This window comes from Pelobates fuscus, chromosome 6 (assembly GCF_036172605.1).
Source record: "Pelobates fuscus isolate aPelFus1 chromosome 6, aPelFus1.pri, whole genome shotgun sequence".
In the NCBI taxonomy this organism is placed as follows: domain Eukaryota; kingdom Metazoa; phylum Chordata; class Amphibia; order Anura; family Pelobatidae; genus Pelobates; species Pelobates fuscus.
Genome location: NC_086322.1, coordinates 190975184 through 190995943, shown reverse-complemented (window position 1 = coordinate 190995943; position 20760 = coordinate 190975184).

Here is a 20760-nt window from a genome sequence, read left to right as displayed (position 1 = left end):
ATTACCCAGTTTAGTCTAAGGTGTTTTTTCTTTTTTTTTTTTCAAAAACACCTTAGACAAAACTGGGTAATTCTTAAATCCTGGACTGGTAGGTGTGCCTTGAGGACTGGGTTGGGAAACACTGCTCTAGACAATATGAGCTAAACTAGTGTTTAGTTAATTTAGTTTGTGCATATAATCCATGGTAAATTGACCATGTCTTAGTTCCAAAGTTGCCTGTTTAAGAATACCAGATTAGGTTGCGGTTTAGTAGACAGCTGCCCTAATTTGATATGATTATGTGGCATTATTTAGCTCCCTAAGTTGGTACCCTTATGCAGGAATGATCTATAAAGGATACCACATTAGGGAGACACACTGCACACATGGGTACGTGCAGTACATATAACTGTCTGTGTGTATGGGCAAATAACTGTGCATGCATGGGTAAAATTACAGTGTCTATAACTTTGTGTATGTATAGTTAAATAAATGTGTATATGACTATGTGCACTTATCGGTAAATGACTATGTGACATTGTGCACAGATGAGCAAATGACTGCTGCTCATACACTAATTAGCCTCAACATTAAAACCACTGACAAGTGAAGTGAATAACATTGATTATATTGTTACAATGACATCTGTCAAGGGCTGGAATGTATGAAGCATCAATTGAACAGTCAGTATTTGAATTTCATGTGTTGGAATCAGGAAAAATTAACTGAGTGACATTGACAAGTGTCAAATAGTGATGGCTATACAACTTGGTTGAGCATCTCCATGGTGGAAAGTCTTGTGGCGTATGCAGTGATTAGTGTCTACCAAAAATAGAGCAAGGAAGGACAGCAGGTGAACCGGCATCTTTACCCAAGGCTAACTGATGCATGTGGGGAGCAAAGGTTAGCCTGTCTTGACTGATCACACTGAAAAGCTTATGTAGCTCAAATTGCTGGCCATCATATTGATGTTACTTTGACACGTGCCACCTGCATAGAAATTGTGGCAGACCACGTACACCCTTTCAGGGCAATTATGCGCTGTGATGGAAGTGGCCTCCTTCAACAGGATAATGTACCCTGCCACACTGCAAAATGTTCAGTAATGGTTTGAGGAACATAACAAATAATTCAAAGTGTTGCCTTGGTCTACAACTTTCTTAGTTCTCAATTCATTAAGCATCCGCAGGATGTGCTGGAACAGAAAATCCGATCCACGGAGGCCCCACCGCACAACTTGAGGATCTGCTGCAAATGTCTTAGTGCCAGATACCACAGGACACATTCAAAAGTTTTGTGAAGTCCATGCCTCGATGCATCAGGGCTGTTTGAGCAGCACAATATTGATATTATTGATTGATATTGATATTAGTTAGGTGTTTTTGATGTTGTGACCGATCAGTGTTGGGTTAATGATAGTGTTTGTGACATTGTGCATTAATGGGTAAATGAAATGTATATGGCTATGTATATATATTTATATACATTTATAGTTAAAAGACAGTGTGACCATGTGCATGCATAGGTAAATGTATATGTATATGACTGTGTGTATGTATGTATGAACATGTATATGACTGTGTGTATGTATGGGTATATGCCAGTGTATCATGTGCACTACTAAACAGCACCCTAATTTTCTATCCTTAAATAGGACAATCCCACATAATGGTACAAAAGCTATCTGCTAAACAGTGGCAAATAGGGCCATCCCACATAAGGGAAGTAAATTAAGGAGCTATCTAATACACAACACCTTAATTTGATTTCTTATATAAGACAATTCAGAGGGTACTTAATTAGAGAAACTATCTACTAAACATCTGAAAGAGCAACAATATGAAGAGCTTTTTTTCTGCTCAGTAGATAAGTCCCTTAATTAGGGCCAATCCAATGTAAGAATACCAAATTATGGAGCTATCTACTAAACAGCTGAAAGATTCAAATTGAGAAAAAAAACTAACTTGATATTCTTATGAAAACAAATGGATGTAGAAATATTCAGAATAATTTGTTCCAAAATATTTTGTTTTTGGTCATGCTGATGACCAAATTCAAATGTGCATGTAAAGTACTTACCTGTGTAAATCTGCTTAGCCTCCTAGTGCAGACCCATTGAGATACTAGGATGAGAAGGAGAAGAATGTGTGGCATGTTCTGTGGTTGGTTTCCCTGCAGTTGTTGCCATAGCCACCTATAACTGTCCAACGTGAGCAAATATGTCTCTTATATAGAACATTTTGAATCTACAACACTCACAAATGTCCCTGCAACTGATCAAACAAATAGTCTTTCTCAACTCCAATCTTCCAAGTTTGGTTACCCTGCTTTTCACTGTGATTATGGAAGCTAGTTGCTAGCTGAGATCTCCACAGTTGTCTGAGAGGTCTGCTGAAGCTGAATTACAGATCATTTTAACCCCTAAAGCATAGTGGATGTTCTATGCTGTCCTTTTTGGGTCGGTTCTAAACGCTGGCACGTGGCATAGAACATCTCCACCGTCCAGGGCACTTACCTTGATGTGTCAAGGCATGGACTCCACTAGACCTCTGAATGTGTCCTGTGGAACCAATAAATTAGCAGCAGATCCTTTAAAACCTGCAAGTTGCAAGGTGGTGACTGCATGGATCAGAATTGTTGTTCAAGAACATCCCACAGATGCTCAATCAGATTGAGATCTGTGGAATTTGGAGGCCAAGGCAACAGCTTGAACTCTTTGTCATGTTCCTCAAACCATTCCTGAACAATTTTTGCAGTGTGGCATGGTGCATTGTTATGCTGAAAGAGGCCACTGCCACCAGGGAACACCATTCCCATGCAGGGGTGTACGTGGTCTGCAAAAATGGCTAGGTAGGTGGTAAGTGTGAAATAAACATCCACATGAATGCCAGGACCCAAAGTTTCCCAGCAGAACATTTCCCAGAACATAACACTGTCTCTGCCAGTCTGTCTTCTTTCCATAATGCATTCAGCTGCCATCTCTTGCCCAGGTAAACACTGCACACACATCCAGCCATCCACCTGAACTAAAAGAAAACATAAAACACCAGATCAGGTTATCTTCTTTCATTGCCCCATACTTCCGTTCTGATACTTATGTCCCCACTGAAAGCTCTTTCAGCTGTGGACAGGAATCATCATGTGTGTTCTGCCCAGAATTAAGTTTTTCAGCAAATTGATCTAGAGTAGCTCTTCTGTATGATCGAACCAGATGAGCTAACTTTGGTCCCCACCTGCATCAATGAGTCTTGGGCACCCATGACCTTGATGCTGGTTTACCATTGTCCTTTCTTGCACCATTTTTTTTGGAACTAACAACTGCATACCAGGAACACCTCTCAAGACTTGCCATCTTGGAGATGCTCTGACCCAGCCATCTAGCCATTACTATTTGGCACTTGTCAAAGTCATTCAGATATATTTTATTCCCAATTTTCCCTGTTTCCAACACATGAAATTCAAGAACTGACTGTTCACCTGTCAGTGGTTTAAAGGTTGTGGCTGATCAGTGTATGAGTGTGTGTAATGTGACTTACATGTACATGTGTATGTGTGGTTCATATATAATTATTATATTATTATTTATTTAAGCATATTATTTTGCAGTCTCACCTTTGGTGGCACTTCAGCATCCAGTTTTACTAAATGGGGTGGTACCAGGCGATACAAATCTCTGCTGGTCTATTCACTGTCCTGTGAAAAAACTATTTCCTTTGTCTCTATTTCTCACTTTAACTCTATCCATTAGTCTCCATTTTCAACGTTGTGTCCACCTTCCTCTCTCAGACTCAAAGACATTATTATAAATCTGTTTCTCTCCTATGTTTTCCTCTGCTTCCACCCGTTTGTTTCAAAATGTTTTCCTCTCTTGTGTTCTACCTTCCATCTTCCTTTCTCTAATCTTGTCAATTAACTTTCATTCTTATCTACCACACGTGTCTCAACCGGGTTTCCGCTTATATAGTTAATATCATCTTCCAGTATAGTGCCCAATGCCCTACCTGCTTTCTGCCCACCCTTTGTGACTTAATTTACTTCAAATCTTAATTCACTTACTTCAGTTACTCCAATTCTCATTTTAGTGAATAACCCAGTGAGTGCTAAATATTTTATAATGATAGTATGGCAGCAGCAATAACCATGTCATAAAACTATTCATAAGGGGAAATTGCCTAATTATATGATGATAATGGAAAACAAGGAGCTGGAAGATAGTGTTATGGAAATTATAGATACAAAAAGCAGGCAGTATGGAAATACAGTATAGAAATGGAGGAAGTGAATGCAATTAAACATATCAAATAAAGAGTTATTAGGCTGAATTTGTACTTGACTTGGTACTTACATTTCAGTAAATCTAATTTTAATGCTGATTGATGTAGTTGGACTCAATGGTATTTATTTTAACATTAACTTGTATTGAAAGCAGATAGAAATGTAGTTAGCTATTATTATTTTACAATAATAAAAGTGATAATTACCCACTGTGGAAAATCCTTCATCTGTTCCAGCACTAAATGATAATATACATCTAAACTCATTGCTGACACTATGGCATCTAACTTATACAATTAGAATACAAATAGTTATTGTCAGCTTGACCTGACACGTAGTCCAAATGTTCACTTTTAAACACAGATTTTTACTTAATAGAAAATACTATTGCTTTAAATTTGAATAACACATGCTAAGCCATGTTTCTACTAAATATATAAAAATGCATGAGTACATCCTTATGCTGTTTTTAATGTGACAGAAGGAATACAATATTAAATGAGGAACAGTAACATTTGTGCACTGTAAAACTATTACAAATTAAACAGAAAACAGCAACTTTTGCAAAATACATTGGAATATAAATTTGTAAAACTTATATGGAATTGCAGTACTTGCAAACACATTTTAGTTTATGTATAAATGTATTTCATTTTGTATACATATATATATATACATATATATATATATATATATATATATATATATATATATATAGAGAGAGAGAGAGAGAGAGAGAGAGAGAGAGAGAGAGAGAGTGAGACACCATTGTAGTTCAAGGTTTTGAAATAGTTTTTTTATGTGGGCGTTTAAAAAAAAAAAAAACAGCAACAAAATATAAAATACATTCAGTGAACCATTCTTATATTATTTTTTGTTATCCTTTTTGTATTATATTTTTCTTCAATTTAAAATGACAAATAACATCAGTACATACAGAAAAAAATAAAAATAGACTAAACATAACACAAACAATTGCCCAAATGCAACCTCCACCCATTTCTGTCAACAAGAGTCCCCAGTCTATCTTTTACCCTTACTCAATTTATTTCCATCTCTGATCCTATTTGGATATGATACATAATTCTTTTTCCCAATTTTCCCACAATCCAGAAGTCTTGTTCGGACATTTAGAGTATTTTTTTCCATTTTTATTTGGTATAATAATTGTGAACATAATTGGTTAATAGTAAAAACAAATTCTCCTTTCTAGTTTCTTGCTATCACTATCTTTGCAGCCAACAAGCAATGAGTTATCAAAAATTGATGTGTCTTCCTTAAATTGGGCCAATAATTATGAAATAACATTATTTCCGGAGTTATTGATAATTTAACATCGCATTATTAATATACAATCTTTTGAACCCACTGCCACACGACTGACACTTTTTTTACATGTCCACCACTTATGTACATAGCTACCCTTCTCCTCTCTACAGTTCCAACATTCCTCACTGGATAAAATCTTGATAGTCTTGTTGGAGTCATATACCATAAATTGATTAATCCAAAATGGGTTTCTATCAAGGTAAGCGAATGAACAGATGTATTAATTTTATAGGAAGAAGATACTCATTCCTTTTCATCTATTTCTATCCTTAAATCGTTATTCCATTTTCTTATGGCTGTAGATGTTTCTATGATCGTATTTTCTTCTGTCAGTTTAACCCATCTAGAGAAAAGCTGCTTTACTCTGTTCTCCTGTAACATTGTTTTTATTATTTTGTACAGATTTCCTTCTGATACCAATATAACTTTATCCATAAAATGTTTAACCCTGGTATAGTGAAAGTGGTATAGTGAAAGTGAAAATATCATTGTCTGTCAAATGAAACTCCTCTACCATCATATTGAAAGATTTTATTTTATTATCTCAAACTAAATCATTTATATTTATATGTTTGGCTTTCCATGATTTTAGAGAGATATTCTTCATTATTATTTCTAATGAGTTCAAACTTCGGAAGTCAAAGATTTTATTTTCCAGATCAAATTTCTTGTTAATTTGATACCATATAGGTATAATTTGATTCAGAATATAGTAGTTGGATAGATTATTTTTTTTTTATGTTCCATATTAGATCTACTGGTTCCTTCAGTTGACTGGTTTCCATTCCTATATGAAACCATGCTTCTGCTTTATTTTGCTCTAACGGACATGTCATTAAATGCATAATTATGCCAGCCTCATAATATTTTGTTATATTTGGATATCCTAGTCCCCCATTTTTAGTTCCTCTAGATATCAATACATTGTTAATCTTGTTTTTTTTCCTTGCCACACAAAATTAGAGAAGGCAGTTGTTATCATTAAAAGAGAGACTGGAATGGGTTAACTAGACAGCGCTCCCAGTATCCGTCCCAATACTCTATTGTGGACTGCTCCGCCAATAGCAGACAAAAGAGTGCCTATTTAAAAAGGGCAAAAAAAGAACTATAATTTTATTATTTTATTAATTATTTCTCCAACCTCGGTGAAAGAATTTCACTCTTTGACCACTGTTGTATTTGTTCAGTTCTTATCATTGTTAACCAAGGCATCAAAATAGCTAAAGGGACCATCCTAAAGAAATATATCCATTTCAGAAGAATTTACGATTTCAAGATATTTATTCTTCCTCCCCAGGATATTTCTAGTTTCCTCAATTCTTTTAAGTTGTTGTTAGTTTCCTTTAAGAGATCTATAAAGTTTATTCGCATAATACTATTTATATTCTTACAGATTTCAATTCCCAAATATATAAATGTTTTTGCATACATAAAACCATAATTTTCTTGATAAGTAGCTATGTCCTTTTTAGATATATTAATATATAATACGTTTGATTTTGTTTTATTTAATTTATAGTTTGAAACTGTACTATATAATTCTATTTCTGACATAACATTTGGTAGAGAAATTGAGGAATTTGTTAGATACAAAATGGTATCATCAGCATAGAGTGACAGCTTTAATTAATTTGTTTTGTTTGATAACCTCTTATCTCTGTGCTCTGTCTAATTCTATTGGCCAGTACTTCTATAGTTAATAAGTAGAGGATGGGAGATAACGGGCATCCCTGTCTGGTGATATTTTTCAAATTGAACCAGTATGAACATATGTTGGGTTCGATTGTTCTAGCCATTGGATATCTATATAGTGACATAATTGCAGTTAAAAGCCAACCTGGTACTCCAAATGCTTCTAAAGTATTTTTCATAAAAGCCCAGAAGACCCTGTCAAATGCCTTTTCGGCATCTAATGACAGGATCAGCATGGGATTTAAATTTTGTTGCGATATATCTATTGCATCAATCAATCTTCTGATATTATTTGCCATTCTTTCAGGTACAAAGCCTATTTGGTCTGAATGGAATTAATGTTTCAAAACGTCTTTCATTCTATAGGAAATAATAGAGGAGAATAGCTTGATGTCTACATTAATTAGGGATATTGGGCGATAGCTTTTTAAATTAGTTGGATCTTTCCCAGGTTTAAGTATTGGTAAGATGTTTGCTTTCAACATTTCACTTGGGAACCTTCCTTTAGAGACAGCATTATTAAAAGTGTTCTTTAGATGTCTTATTATTTAAACTTTCATCTTCTCCTTATAGAATCTATTCCCAAATCCATCTGGTCCTGGAGTTTTGTAATTCTCTTGTCTATTGATAGACCTTATAAGCTCCTCCTCCGAAATTTCTTTATTTAATAAAATTAAATGTGAATTGGATAATTTAGATAGATAAGTCAATTTAATATATTCTTTTAGCATATCTGATGGAGTTATATCTGTAAGATTATACAGTTTTGCATAATATTCGTTAAAAGCCTTCCCTATTTCCTCCGATGATAAGCAGATTTTATCGTTTGTAATTATTCTTTCAACTAAGTTAATTGTATTTCTTTTTTTAAGCATATTGGTTAATATCTTGTCAGCTCTATTATATTTGTGATAATATTTTATTTTACATTTTAGAAAAAATTTTCTTAATTCTTTCAAAGGTCTTATTTTGAATTTCTGTTTTAATGTTTGCAATTTTAAGCTGATTCCCCCTAGACGGATTGATGTGAATTTCTTTAGTTAAGTTGTATAATAATATATGAAGGCCCGTTAAACTTTCCCCAATCCTCTTATCTCTTAATTTATTTAGCTTAATACAATAGCCTCTAATTACAGCTTTATAGGAGCACCATAGGGTACCGTGCTCTACCTGTCCATTTTTATTTTCTTGGAAATAAAACTTTGTCTTTTTTTTTTAAATGGTCTATATTCTTTATTTTGTAGTAAAGTATCATCAAGTCTCCATGTTGTATTATGGTTTTTTTCTATAATTGTTTTTTTTTTTTTTAACTCTAAAGTTACACTGTTGTGATCTGACCATACTGGTTTTATTTCTATTTTATGCGTTCTTTCTGTCTGCTTTAATTCTCCTAAAAATAAATCTATTCTAGAATGTAAATTCTTTAAGCAAAAGATTGTTTACTCTCCATATATCGTATAGATCTTCTCTTAAATTATTAAAAATGTTGGCATTTCTTTGGACATGCTTATCCAAAAAGATCTTCCTATTATAGGAAGCTTATCCATTATAGGATCATGTATACAATTAAAATCTCCAGCAATAATCTTAAGACCTTCACCCACTTTATCTACTCTGTTTAACACTTGTCTCAAGAGACTCATAGGATTATTGTTAGGTAAATAGACATTTACTAAAGTAAACAATTCTTCATTGATTGTACATATAACTATAATAAGTCTACCATCTGGATCTTGATCTTTATATATAATATTAATTTTTAAAGAATTAGAAAAGAAGATGGCTACTCCACTTTTTTCTGCGTTCAGTTCTAGATGCATATATTTTTAATGGAAAATATTTACTATACCATCTAATTTCATCTTTCTGATACCAATGCGTCTCCTGGCCAAATGCAATTTGAATTTCTTCTTTTTTTAGATAGTCTTGAAAAGCCTGTATCTTTTTTGGAATATTTAGGCCTTATATGTTTATAGTGATCAATTTTACCAATATTATATATTACTGGTTTTTAATTTTCCTGGGCAGACTAGGGGGCTCTCGTTGACAGACACTTAAACCCACAGTAAACATACATAAACCATATACCTTTTGTCAGGGTGGTGGTCCGGTGCCCAGAACCCAGACACAGTGTCCAGGCGGCAGAACATGGAGCGGGACCCAATATGCCTGATGTTAAGTGGGAGTCTTCAGTGTGGAGGTGGATTAGAAGGATCTGGTGCAGGGTAACCGCACGCCCCCTGGTGTTGAGCACCAGCGATTGTGCATCCACATACCAAGACCCTGAATCAGCTTCAGCGGATACCAGGGACTAGGAGCTTGGAAATTGGAAATTAAGCAGACCTCCCAGGGAGGCTCTGCAGCAAGATGGTATCCAGTACTAGAAACAAGGCAAGATTAGAGATAGACACCAAACATGAAAACAAGACAGAACTAATAGAACCCAGAACCAGAGAAGGATAGTAAGCTAAACCCAGAACATATACACAAGACATGAGGAAAACTAACATAACATGGGCATGACTAGACAGGACTGTACATGGACTGGGATACAAACTAAAACAAGACAAGATAACATAGGCAAAACAAGAGGAGAATTAGCTAAGTACTACATATGGAAATCATGGGGATTTAGTCACACTATATGATCATACATTGCATAAGCCTGCCAACAACGCCGATGTACCCCATATCTGACAGAAAGGAATGATGGAAAACAAACGGGTGTGGCAACATAAAACAAACATTTAAAGGAAACCTGGAGACTGGGAAATCCAGGGACGAACTATAGGAATGAACCCAGAAATCCCAGCATAAAGAAAACCAGACATAGACTAGAAAACAAAAAAAACATGGAAAACTAAGCAAGAATAGCAAAAAGAGTACTGGATACCAGAAGCCATGTCAAGACATCAGAACAGAGCAGAGCAGATCATGACATAACCCCCCTCTTAAGGTGCGGATTCTGAACGCTCCAAACAGCTTCCAGGCAGAGACCAAGAAAAAAAGTGAATCTTGCAACAAAGTCCTCTTGACTTGCACGAAGGCAAGGATCCCCCAACCGAAAGGCCTCCTGCAAGGAACCACCAGGAACGAATGGAGATCACCGCTAGAAAAGGAGCATGTCACCAACCAGGAACTAGGCATCACAAGAGAACACCCGAAGCGACCACCGTACAGCTTAGCAGATCGACCCCCTCCAAAACAGAAAATCAGAAAGACTGAACAGGAATGAGGAAGCCATCTCCAGCAGACTGATCCAGATACAGAATCTCTTGCATGCTGGGAAAACAGGAACAAAAGCAGAACAAGATGAAACCTGCAGATACAGGTACCCTTGACAGCTGCATGTCATGTCTTAACTGCCGGTATTACATTGTCTCTTCCGGGTTGACGGAGCTTAGCCACACCACCTTCTCTGACGCGGTCTCCCCACGCTACATAATGAGACCGCGCCAGATTCAAGACGCTGGATTATTGAAAAGCGTTACCGCGAAATCAAACCGGCTAGCAAGATTCCTCTAAACCTTCTGTGCACCGAACCTGGACTGGAAAACTATTAACCCACCTTGTCCTCACCTCGACCGCGGCTTGTAACTGGATCTTCTTCTTCCTGCTTAACATCTTCCGTCCCCGGAGGAGAACTTAGGGAAACCTGGACTTCCACCATTGAAAGCTAAGTCATATTTGAATCCGTAATAGGAGACTGCCTGCTCTCAAGCCTGCTTACCTCTAAACCCAAAACTAATCATTCCTGCTGCAGCCTGCTCTCAAGCCTGCTTACCTCTAACTCCAAAACTAATCATTCCTGCTGCAACTTTCATTTCTTATTTTGCTCCGTTTCCATGGACTTGCAAACTCCTATCTGCTATACTGCATGCATACCAGAAGCTGCTTACTCCGTTTAACAAACATCTACTTAATTAAAGATACAGTACCTGTGTTATTCTCTAATATCCTAGTCATCAATCTAAATCCTAAGAGATCTGCAGTTGTTTTCCATTTAAATTCATGTAAGCATTACAGACCTACAGGTTGCAAATGAACGGATTCTTACTTATGTAAGAGACTTACAAACACATACTCCTCATACTGTTATGCACTCGGCTAGCGACCCTGCTGTCTGTAATCCCGAAAAGTTTTCTGGAGATCAATCCAAATACAGGGAGTTTTTTAATTCCTGCAAATGATTGATTGCTTTAAAACCTAGGTCTTATCCCACTGAAAGATCTAAGGTTTGTTCAGTTATCTCCTTTCTAAGAGGTGAGCCTATGGCCTGGGCCCATTCCTTTTTGGAAAATGATGACCCCATTTTAGACTAATTGGATTAATTTTTTGAAGCCATGTCTCTTCTTTAAGAATATCCCAACAAACAATCTACAGCTGATTTAACTATTAGAACCTTACATCAAAAACATAGACCCGTCGAAGACTACATTGCTGAATTTAAAAGATGGGCAATAGAAACTCAATGGAATGACATAACCCTACGCAACCAGTTTCGAATTGGGTTATCCGAAGCAGTAAAAGATGAACTTTCTAGAACTGAACTCCCTACTACATTAAATGCTCTGATTCAACTGTCAATCAGCATTGACAGAAGGCTTAGAGAAAGAAAGGCCGAAAAAGCTCTCTCGAGTTTATTATGGAAAAAAACATTCAGTCCTTCAAAAACGCCTGAAAAACCATCATTACAAACAGAACCTATGGAAATAGGGGTAATAAGAAGTCCTCTCACTCTAGAAGAGAAAACCAGAAGACGACTATTAAACCTCTGCATGTATTGTGCCTCACAAGATCATGTGATCCCAGAATGCCCCTTATTGAAACGTCCAAAAGGTGGTAAGCATGCTTATATCACTTTTATACTAAGTGCACTTCCCTCAAAGTCAACCACTCAATTCTCCTCTATTTCTCTCATATTACAGTGGGACAAAGAAAGAATTATGACTGAAGCCATTATTGATTCTGGTGCAAACGGGGTGTTCATCGATTCATCCTTTGTAACAAAAAATAAAATTCCTTGTGTTCACAAAAGCACTTCTGTTTCTGTCAGAGTGATTGATGGCTCCTTCATATCCTCGGGCCCTATAGTAAACGAAACCATTCCTTTAAGAGTAACCACTAACAATACTCATACCGAATTTCTTATATTTGATGTTATCTCATCACCTCTTTATCCGGTTATACTGGGAATCAACTGGTTAAGGAACCACAACCCACAAATTACATGGTCTCCCTTCTCTCTCACCTTTAGCTCTGCTTATTGTAAAGAAACATGCCTACAACATATTCCAATCTTCCCTGTTTCTTAAATTGCATGAAAATCTTAAACTTGCATCGTCTAATCAAAAGAAGTTTTTTGATACTAAGAGGCAACCTCCTCCAGCTTATAAAATTGGTGATCTTGTCTGGCTCTCCTCAAAAAACATGTCCACCAACCGTCCTTCAAAGAAACTGAGTTCCCTGTTTCATGGTCCTTTTCAAATATTGTCAATCATCAACCGTAACGTTGTGAAATTGAAGCTTCCACCTACTTTGAAACTTCACCCTGTCTTCCATGTTTCCTTGCTCAAACCTCATCTTTCTGACCCTTTCCATAGAGATGCACTTACTACTCCTGATCCTATTTTGGTACAAGGTGAAGAGGAATACGAGATCCAAAAGATTCTGGATTTGCGGATCCATCGTGGCTCCCTGCAGTACCTCATTAGGTGGAAAGGTTACGGAATCGATGAGGACACTTGGGAAAACTCCTCTGTGATCCATGCAAACAGGTTAATTACCGCATTCCACAAACGCTATCCGTCTAAACCATGTTGATAGCACCCTGTGGGTGCTCCTTACAGGGAGGGTACTTTCATGTCTTAACTGCCGGTATTACATTGTCTCTTCCGGGTTGACGGACCTTAGCCACACCCCCTTCTTTGACGCGGTCTCCCCACGCTACATAATGAGACCGTGCCAGATTCAAGACGCTGGATTATTGAAAAGCGTTACCGCAAAATCAAACCGGCTAGCAAGATTCCTCTAAACCTTCTGTGCACCGAACCCGGACTGGAAAACTAACGACCCACCTTCTCCTCACCTCGACCGCGGCTTGTAACTGGATCTTCTTCTTCCTGCTTAACATCTTCCCTCCCTGGAGGAGAACTTAGGGAAACCTGGACTTCCACCATTGAAAGCTAAGTCATATTTGAATCCGTAATAGAAGACTGCCTGCTCTCAAGCCTGCTTACCTCTAAACCCAAAACTAATCATTCCTGCTGCAGCCTGCTCTCAAGCCTGCTTACCTCTAACTCCAAAACTAATCATTCCTGTTGCAACTTTCATTTCTTATTTTTCTCCGTTTCCATGGACTTGCAAACTCCTATCTGCTATACTGCATGCATACCAGAAGCTGCTTACTCCGTTTAACAAACATCTACTTAATTAAAGATACAGTACCTGTGTTATTCTCTAATATCCTAGTCATCAATCTAAATCCTAAGAGATCTGCAGTTGTTTTCCATTTAAATTCATGTAAGCATTACACTGCATAATCTAGACTGAACAGGATACAGACAGAACAGATCAGGAAAGCTGCAAAGTCCACTCCACGAACTCCATTGTGCCTACGGCCATATGTCAGGGTGGTGGTCTGGTGCCCGGAACCCAGACACAGTGTCCAGGCAGCGGAGCATGGACCGGGACCCAATATGCCTGATGTTAAGTGGGAGTCTTCAGCATGGAGGTGGATTAGCAGGGTCTGGTGCAGGGTAACCGCATGCACCCTGGTGTTGAGCACCAGCGCTTGTGCAGCCACATACCAAGACCCTGAATCAGCTTCAGCGGATACCAGGAACTAGGAGCTTGGAAATTAAGCAGACCTCCCAGGAGCTGAATAGGGAGGCTCTGCAGCAAGATTGTATCCAGTACTAGAAACAAGGCAAGACTAGAGATAGACACCAAACATGAAAACAAGACAGAACTAATAGAACCCAGAACCAGAGAAGGATAGTAAGCTAAACCCAGAACATATACACAAGACATGAGGAAAACAAACATAACATGGGCATGACTAGACAGGACTGTACATGGACTGGGATACAAACTAAAACAAGACAAGATAACATAGGCAAAACAAGAGGAGAATTAACTAAGTACTACATATGGAAATCATGGGGATTTAGTCACACTATATGATCATACATTGCATAAGCCTGCCAACAACGCCGATGTACCCCATATCTGGCAGGTCCTACACTGCCTGCAGGGCTCTGAAACAGAAAGTAATGATGGAAAACAAACGTGTGTGGCAACATAAAACAAACATTTAAAGGAAACCTGGAGACTGGGAAATCCAGGGACGAACTATAGGAATGAACCCAGAAATCCCAGCATAAAGAAAACCAGACATAGACTAGAAAACCAAAAAAAACAAGGAAAACTAAGCAAGAATAGCAAAAAGAGTACTGGATACCAGAAGCCAAGTCCAGACATCAGAACAGAGCAGAGCAGAGCAGATCATGACACCTTTACACAAACTATAAATGACAAAAATACATTCAAACTTAAGACTCTAAAAAGAGTCATAGCACCATCCATTATGTGTGCCTTATGCACACACTTCAACCCTTATAGGATTGTGGCGGTGCAGCCTAAGCTAAGGAAATTTTTCTGTCAGTCTGACCTTTTTCACATATCAAAAATCAGTACAATAGTTCCTTTACTCGCCATCTTTTCCCTCTTTTTTTCTTTCCTTTCTTTCCCACTTCCTCCTTTCCAGTCTCTTTACCCTTTCTTTCTACTTAAAGAGATAAGAAAAAAAAACTCCTCCATTTTCCTTTCTTTTGGTCTTCTCTCTTCTTATATTGACCATTTAGGGACTTTTCTCTTCTTCCTAATCATCTCTTAAACTTTTTATCTTCCACATCTTCTTTATTCTTAGTTATGCAGGGGATAATGTAATCTTGTTTTTCCTTATAAGCCAGTATTCAATTTGTTTTGGGGAATCGAAAGTGTCTGTGTGTCCCTCTGTTATAATCTTTATCTTGTTAGGGTATCCCCAGGAATATTTTATATTTAAAATTCTTAAGGAACTCGTTACCGTGGTAAATTTTCGTCTCTGTGACCTTGTAAAAAATGATAAATCTTGGAATATATTTATATTTTTAAACTCCTCTTCCATAGTTATTTTGGCTTGAATAGCATGTAATATTGCTTCTTTAAACTAGTATGATTAAAGATTTATTATGATGTCTCTTGGTAGTTGTTGTGGTATAGCTTTCATTTTAAAGAACTGATGGTATCTTTCTATGTTGGTATTATATTTTGATACTTCCATCTTCAGTGCAAACCATAGCTTTTCTAAGAACTCTGGAATTTGTTCTTGTGTAACCGTCTCTGGGACATATCGGAGTCTGAGGTTATTATGTCTTGTGCGATCCTCTAAGTCTCTATTTTACCTTCCAGAATTCTCAATTGATCATTCAATCTTTCAAAAAATGTTCATTATATTGTAAAGTTGTATTTTTTTCTTCATTTACTTGTAGTCTTGTAAATATATCTTTTAGCTGAATCGTATCTCTGGTCATATATTCATGCGAGCAGATTTCATTGCTGCTAGTAGACTTTCCATCACCTAAGCTCCGCCTCCCCGCCTCAATTTGGAACAATCAGGTGATAGGCTGAAATTCTGAACCATCTCGTGCCAGAATCTCGGAACAAGCAATTCCTGGATAATGCCTGGATGCACTTGTTTTGATTTGGGATTCAAAGGGCAGATCCTGGTACCAAAAAAAATTGAGATGGAATGGAGATAAGGTTATTTTGTTTATGTTTGTTTATTTTTTGGGGGGTGAAGTGTATGGTACAATAAAGACTTATAAAAAATAATAATACTAATAATAATAAATATTAATAAATTAATAAATTAATAAATTAATAAATTAATAAATATTAATAATAATAATTTAAATAAATAAATAGAAAAAAACACTTGCCTAGGTACTGCCACTCACATTGAGGCAGAGATAGCCTGCTTCATTCACCCTAGTCCGAGAGTGGTAGTTACAGTTAGTGCTGTTTCCTACTGCTAGCTACTGCCACTTAACCATAAGTTGAAATCACCAATGTACAGTCTGACATTTTTTTTTTTTTTAATCAAGTGTCTGTAGAAAGAAAATCCTTTTTTTGGGGGTTGGGGATGGTATTGTATTGTTCAGTTAAAATGTGAACAATTTAAAATAAAATCATCTTGTGTAGCTACTGCCATATTGGCATGACTTCATCCTTTGAGTACTGGTGTTTTTTATTAATGATGTGTCCTACTTATAGCTACTGGAATTAACATGAACTCGGTCAAACACCAATTTACAGTTTTACAGATTTTTAAATGGCACTGTAAAGAAGTGTCAATCCCCCAGCAGTCACCTGTCTCCACCAGCTGCCAGCAGCTGTCACCTGTCTTTCAGAATCCTCCATAGACCTACATCAATGATATTGGCTTCTGGCAGCTGAAACACCCGGAGCAGAAGAGGACCCTACCTACTGTCACATTGGCACTCACACAAACCCTGAGTGGGAGGTAACCTGCATCATTCACCCAATTGTGAGACAGGTGGTTGTGTCTACTACTAGCCTCTGCCACTTACTGCTAGCCTGTACAACTTAGAATCACCAATTTAATGTTTGAAAAAAAATGTTTTGTTAAATATTTGTATTAAAAAAATCCTTTTTTAATTATTTTTTTCTGAATGTGTTCTGTCCAGGGTGTACTGTGCATTTACGGTGTACTCTGTGCAGTCTACTGCTTCTTAAAGTCAAACACAATAACAACATTGTTGTAAATCCACCAAATATCATCCCATTTTGCAACACACACACACTTGAATATTGTACTGCTATTTTATAAAATGCTAAATCATTAATGTATCAGATTTGTTACAGCTTACAACAATGATCTATGTTTAAAATAATATGTTTTTTTCTAATAGATACAGTTTAAAAAACATATTCAGATATTTATATAAGTAGAGATTTTGTTTTACTGCTCCTCCTTTAGTAAATTTTTCTCACTTGGTCTGTGAACCAAATGGCAGGAAAACATTTCCATCAGGCTACTCAAAAATATATACATAATATTACATTATGTATATACAATGATCAGCCACAACATTAAAACCACTGATAGGTTAAGTGAATAACATTGATTATACCGTTCCAATGGCAACTATTAAGTATTGGCTATAATAGGCAGCAAGTATTGGCGGATAGTGACGTTTTAAGGTGGTGGGGCAACATACTCCTCCCCCAGAGTTTTATTCATCCCTATACAGCACAGAGATACTCATACACTACTGAGAGTTGAGAATAATAAAGAGAATAATACAGAGATAGCCATACCACAAACAGAGCTGAGTAACATTCACAGAAATAACATACACAGTTGGCATAATAAGGAAATACTAATAACGAATCCCTGCACAGGAAGCAAATGGAAACTCAATGGAAATTCCAGAGATTCTTTTTTAAAGGACACTAGGCATGTGCAAAACCTGCTGAAACAGGGCGGATTTTAAACCAGACTAATTTTTTACATACCTTGATGGTCAATAATTCTTCTCCAAGCAGCTACCAATGGGGGAGGGGGACTGTAGAACTAAGACCTATTACAGGATTAAAAACACACTATTATATTTTGAAACTACTTAAAATAAAATGTTAGCCTACATAAATATTAGTGGAATGTTCCCCTACGTGTCTGTATGGACAAACCTCAACTGGCAGCAAGTGAACAGTCAGTTCTTGAATTTCATATGCAGGAAAGAGCCACGTTAAAAAATCTGAGTGACTTTGACAAGAGCCAAATAGTGATAGCTAGATGATTGGATCATATCCAAAATGGCAAGTCTTGTGGGGTGATTCCAGTATGCAGTGGTTAGTAGCTACCAAAAGTGGTCACAACAGAGGACAACCAGTGCACTGTCATCAGGGTCATGGGTAGTCCACATAACGAAGGCTAGCCAGTCTGTTCCAATCATACAGAAGAGCTACTGTAGCCTCAGACTGGTTAATGTGCCCATAATCACCCCTGTCCACCGACAAAACTGCCTTCAATGGGGACATAAGCATCAGAACTGGACCATGGAGCAATGGAAAAAGGTTATGTAGTCTGATAAATTACACTTTCTTTTAGATCTGGTGGATGTCAAGGTGAATGTGCATCATTTACCTGGGGTATGGACAGCAGCAGAATGCACTATGGGAAGAAGGCAGGCCGGTAGAAGCAGTGTTATGTTCTGGGCAACATTCTGCTGGGAAACCTTTAGTCCTGTCATTCATTTGTATTTTACTTTTACATGTACCACTTACCTAGGGATTGTTGCAGATCATGTACACCCCTATATAGCAATATTTTTTCCTGGTGGCAGAGGCCTCTTTCAACACAATAATGTACCCTGCCACACTGCAAAGAATAAGGAATGGTTGTAGGAACAGGGCAAAAAGTTGTTAGTTTTTTTATTATCCTGGAACAATAAATCTGATCCATATAGGCCCACTGCACAAGTTGCAGAACTTGAAGGATTAGCTTCTAATATCTTCATGACAAGTGCCACAGGACACATTGACATCTTGTCTAGTGCCCCATGTGTCAGAGCTATTTTGTAAGCATGAGGGAGACCTACGTTATATTAGGCAGGTGGTTTTAATGCTGTGGCTGATCAGTGCTTTTTGCAGTACACTAATTGACTCATTTTCACACCAGTTTGGTGCATCTGATTAATTTCCAAATTGACTTTTTAGTACCAACATTTCAACCAAGCCGAACTCAGAGCTCCATCAGCTGTTCCATGGCCATTTGAAACAGTCTGATTTTTAAACATACCCAGTCCAGCATAGAACTCAGAGCTCCATCAGCTGTTCCATGGCCATTTGAAACAGGTAGCCTCCTGGAAGATTGATTTCCCGCCCACCCCCCCCATGCTTAATTCCTCATTTATAGATAGTCTCCCACAAAAGTGCTGGTGGAGAGTTCTAAAAAATAGCCCTCCTACCCCCACCTCACAAAATTATAAAGTATCCCATTCACTATATGGCCAAACAAAAATGATGTCCAAATTCCTATTCCTTATGTTACTTGCCCTTGCAAATGTCGTGGAGTCTAACCCTGGTCCCCCAGCTAATTCTAGTCCTAATCTCCCCACTAAAAAGGCCTCTCTTTTGTGCACTGAAAGCTTGGTGTTCCCATTACAAACCAAAAATCATTGTACTCTCAGAATCTTGGTTAACAACTAAAATACCAGACACCGCCATTGCAATACAGGGGTATTCATGTTTTAGAAATGACAGAGCAAAGAGAGGAGGAGGCATTGTTATTTATGTTGACAATTCCATAAAGTTTACCCCTTTACCAAAACTTAGTCCTCCTGCCACCTTTGATTTCCTTTCTGGCACAATTGAGATCCCATGCAGTAAATCAATCATTGTTGCAGGAATCTACCGCCCACCTAACTCCCCTTTGCATTCCCTTTCTGACATAGCCCATCTTCTTAGAGAAACCATAGCTCAAAACCCTAAAAGTGAACTGTTGGTCTTTGGAGATTTTAATATTGATTGGCTGAATCCTAAAAATAATAGTTCTTGCACACTGTTTAAGACTTTGCAGCTAACGCAATTAATCTCCTCCCCAACTCGCATAAACATTAAAAGCCATAACCATACCCTGCTAGATTGGATTCTCTCCACGTCTCCTGATAGAATCCAGGAGGCCGGTGTTCTCCCAAACACTTTCAGTGAGCACTGCTTAGTGTACTGTGTACGCAAAATAAAGGCTATTAAATCCTCTCCCAAGGTTAAAATAACTAGGTCATTCAAAAAATTTAATCTTGAATCCTTTCTAAAGGACATCAAGAACCTCCCATGGCACAGACTAAACATTATCCCAGATCTAGACTGTGCTGTTTAATTCTTTCTGTCTGAACTCCTACAAATTTGGAATTTGCATGACATCCAAACTGGCATGAAACAAGGAGACCTAACTGGAGCTATTTTACTTGATTTTGCTAAGGCCTTTGACACAGTAGACCATGACATTCTACTGCACAAACTCAAAAACTCCGGTATTGGTGATCATTCGCTAGACTGGTTTCGATCATATGTATCGGATCGCTCACAATATGTGTCCATTTCTGACAGCGACTCCCTCCCTCTCCCAGTCACGTGTGGTGTTCCCCAAGGTTCCATTCTCGGCCCCCTACTATTTACATTATTTATAAATGATCTGCCTAATGTACACATATCCTCAAATGTACACATGCACGCAGATGACACGGTAAGCTATGCAAGCAATTCCAATCTACCGCAGCTTGAGGCTGTGCTCCAAGAGCAGTTTACAGAGGTAGAAAAGTGGATCGCAAAAAACAAACTCTTCATGAACACTGACAAAACTGTCACAATGATCTTTGGAACAGTATCTAAACTACACAAATTACACAATTCCCA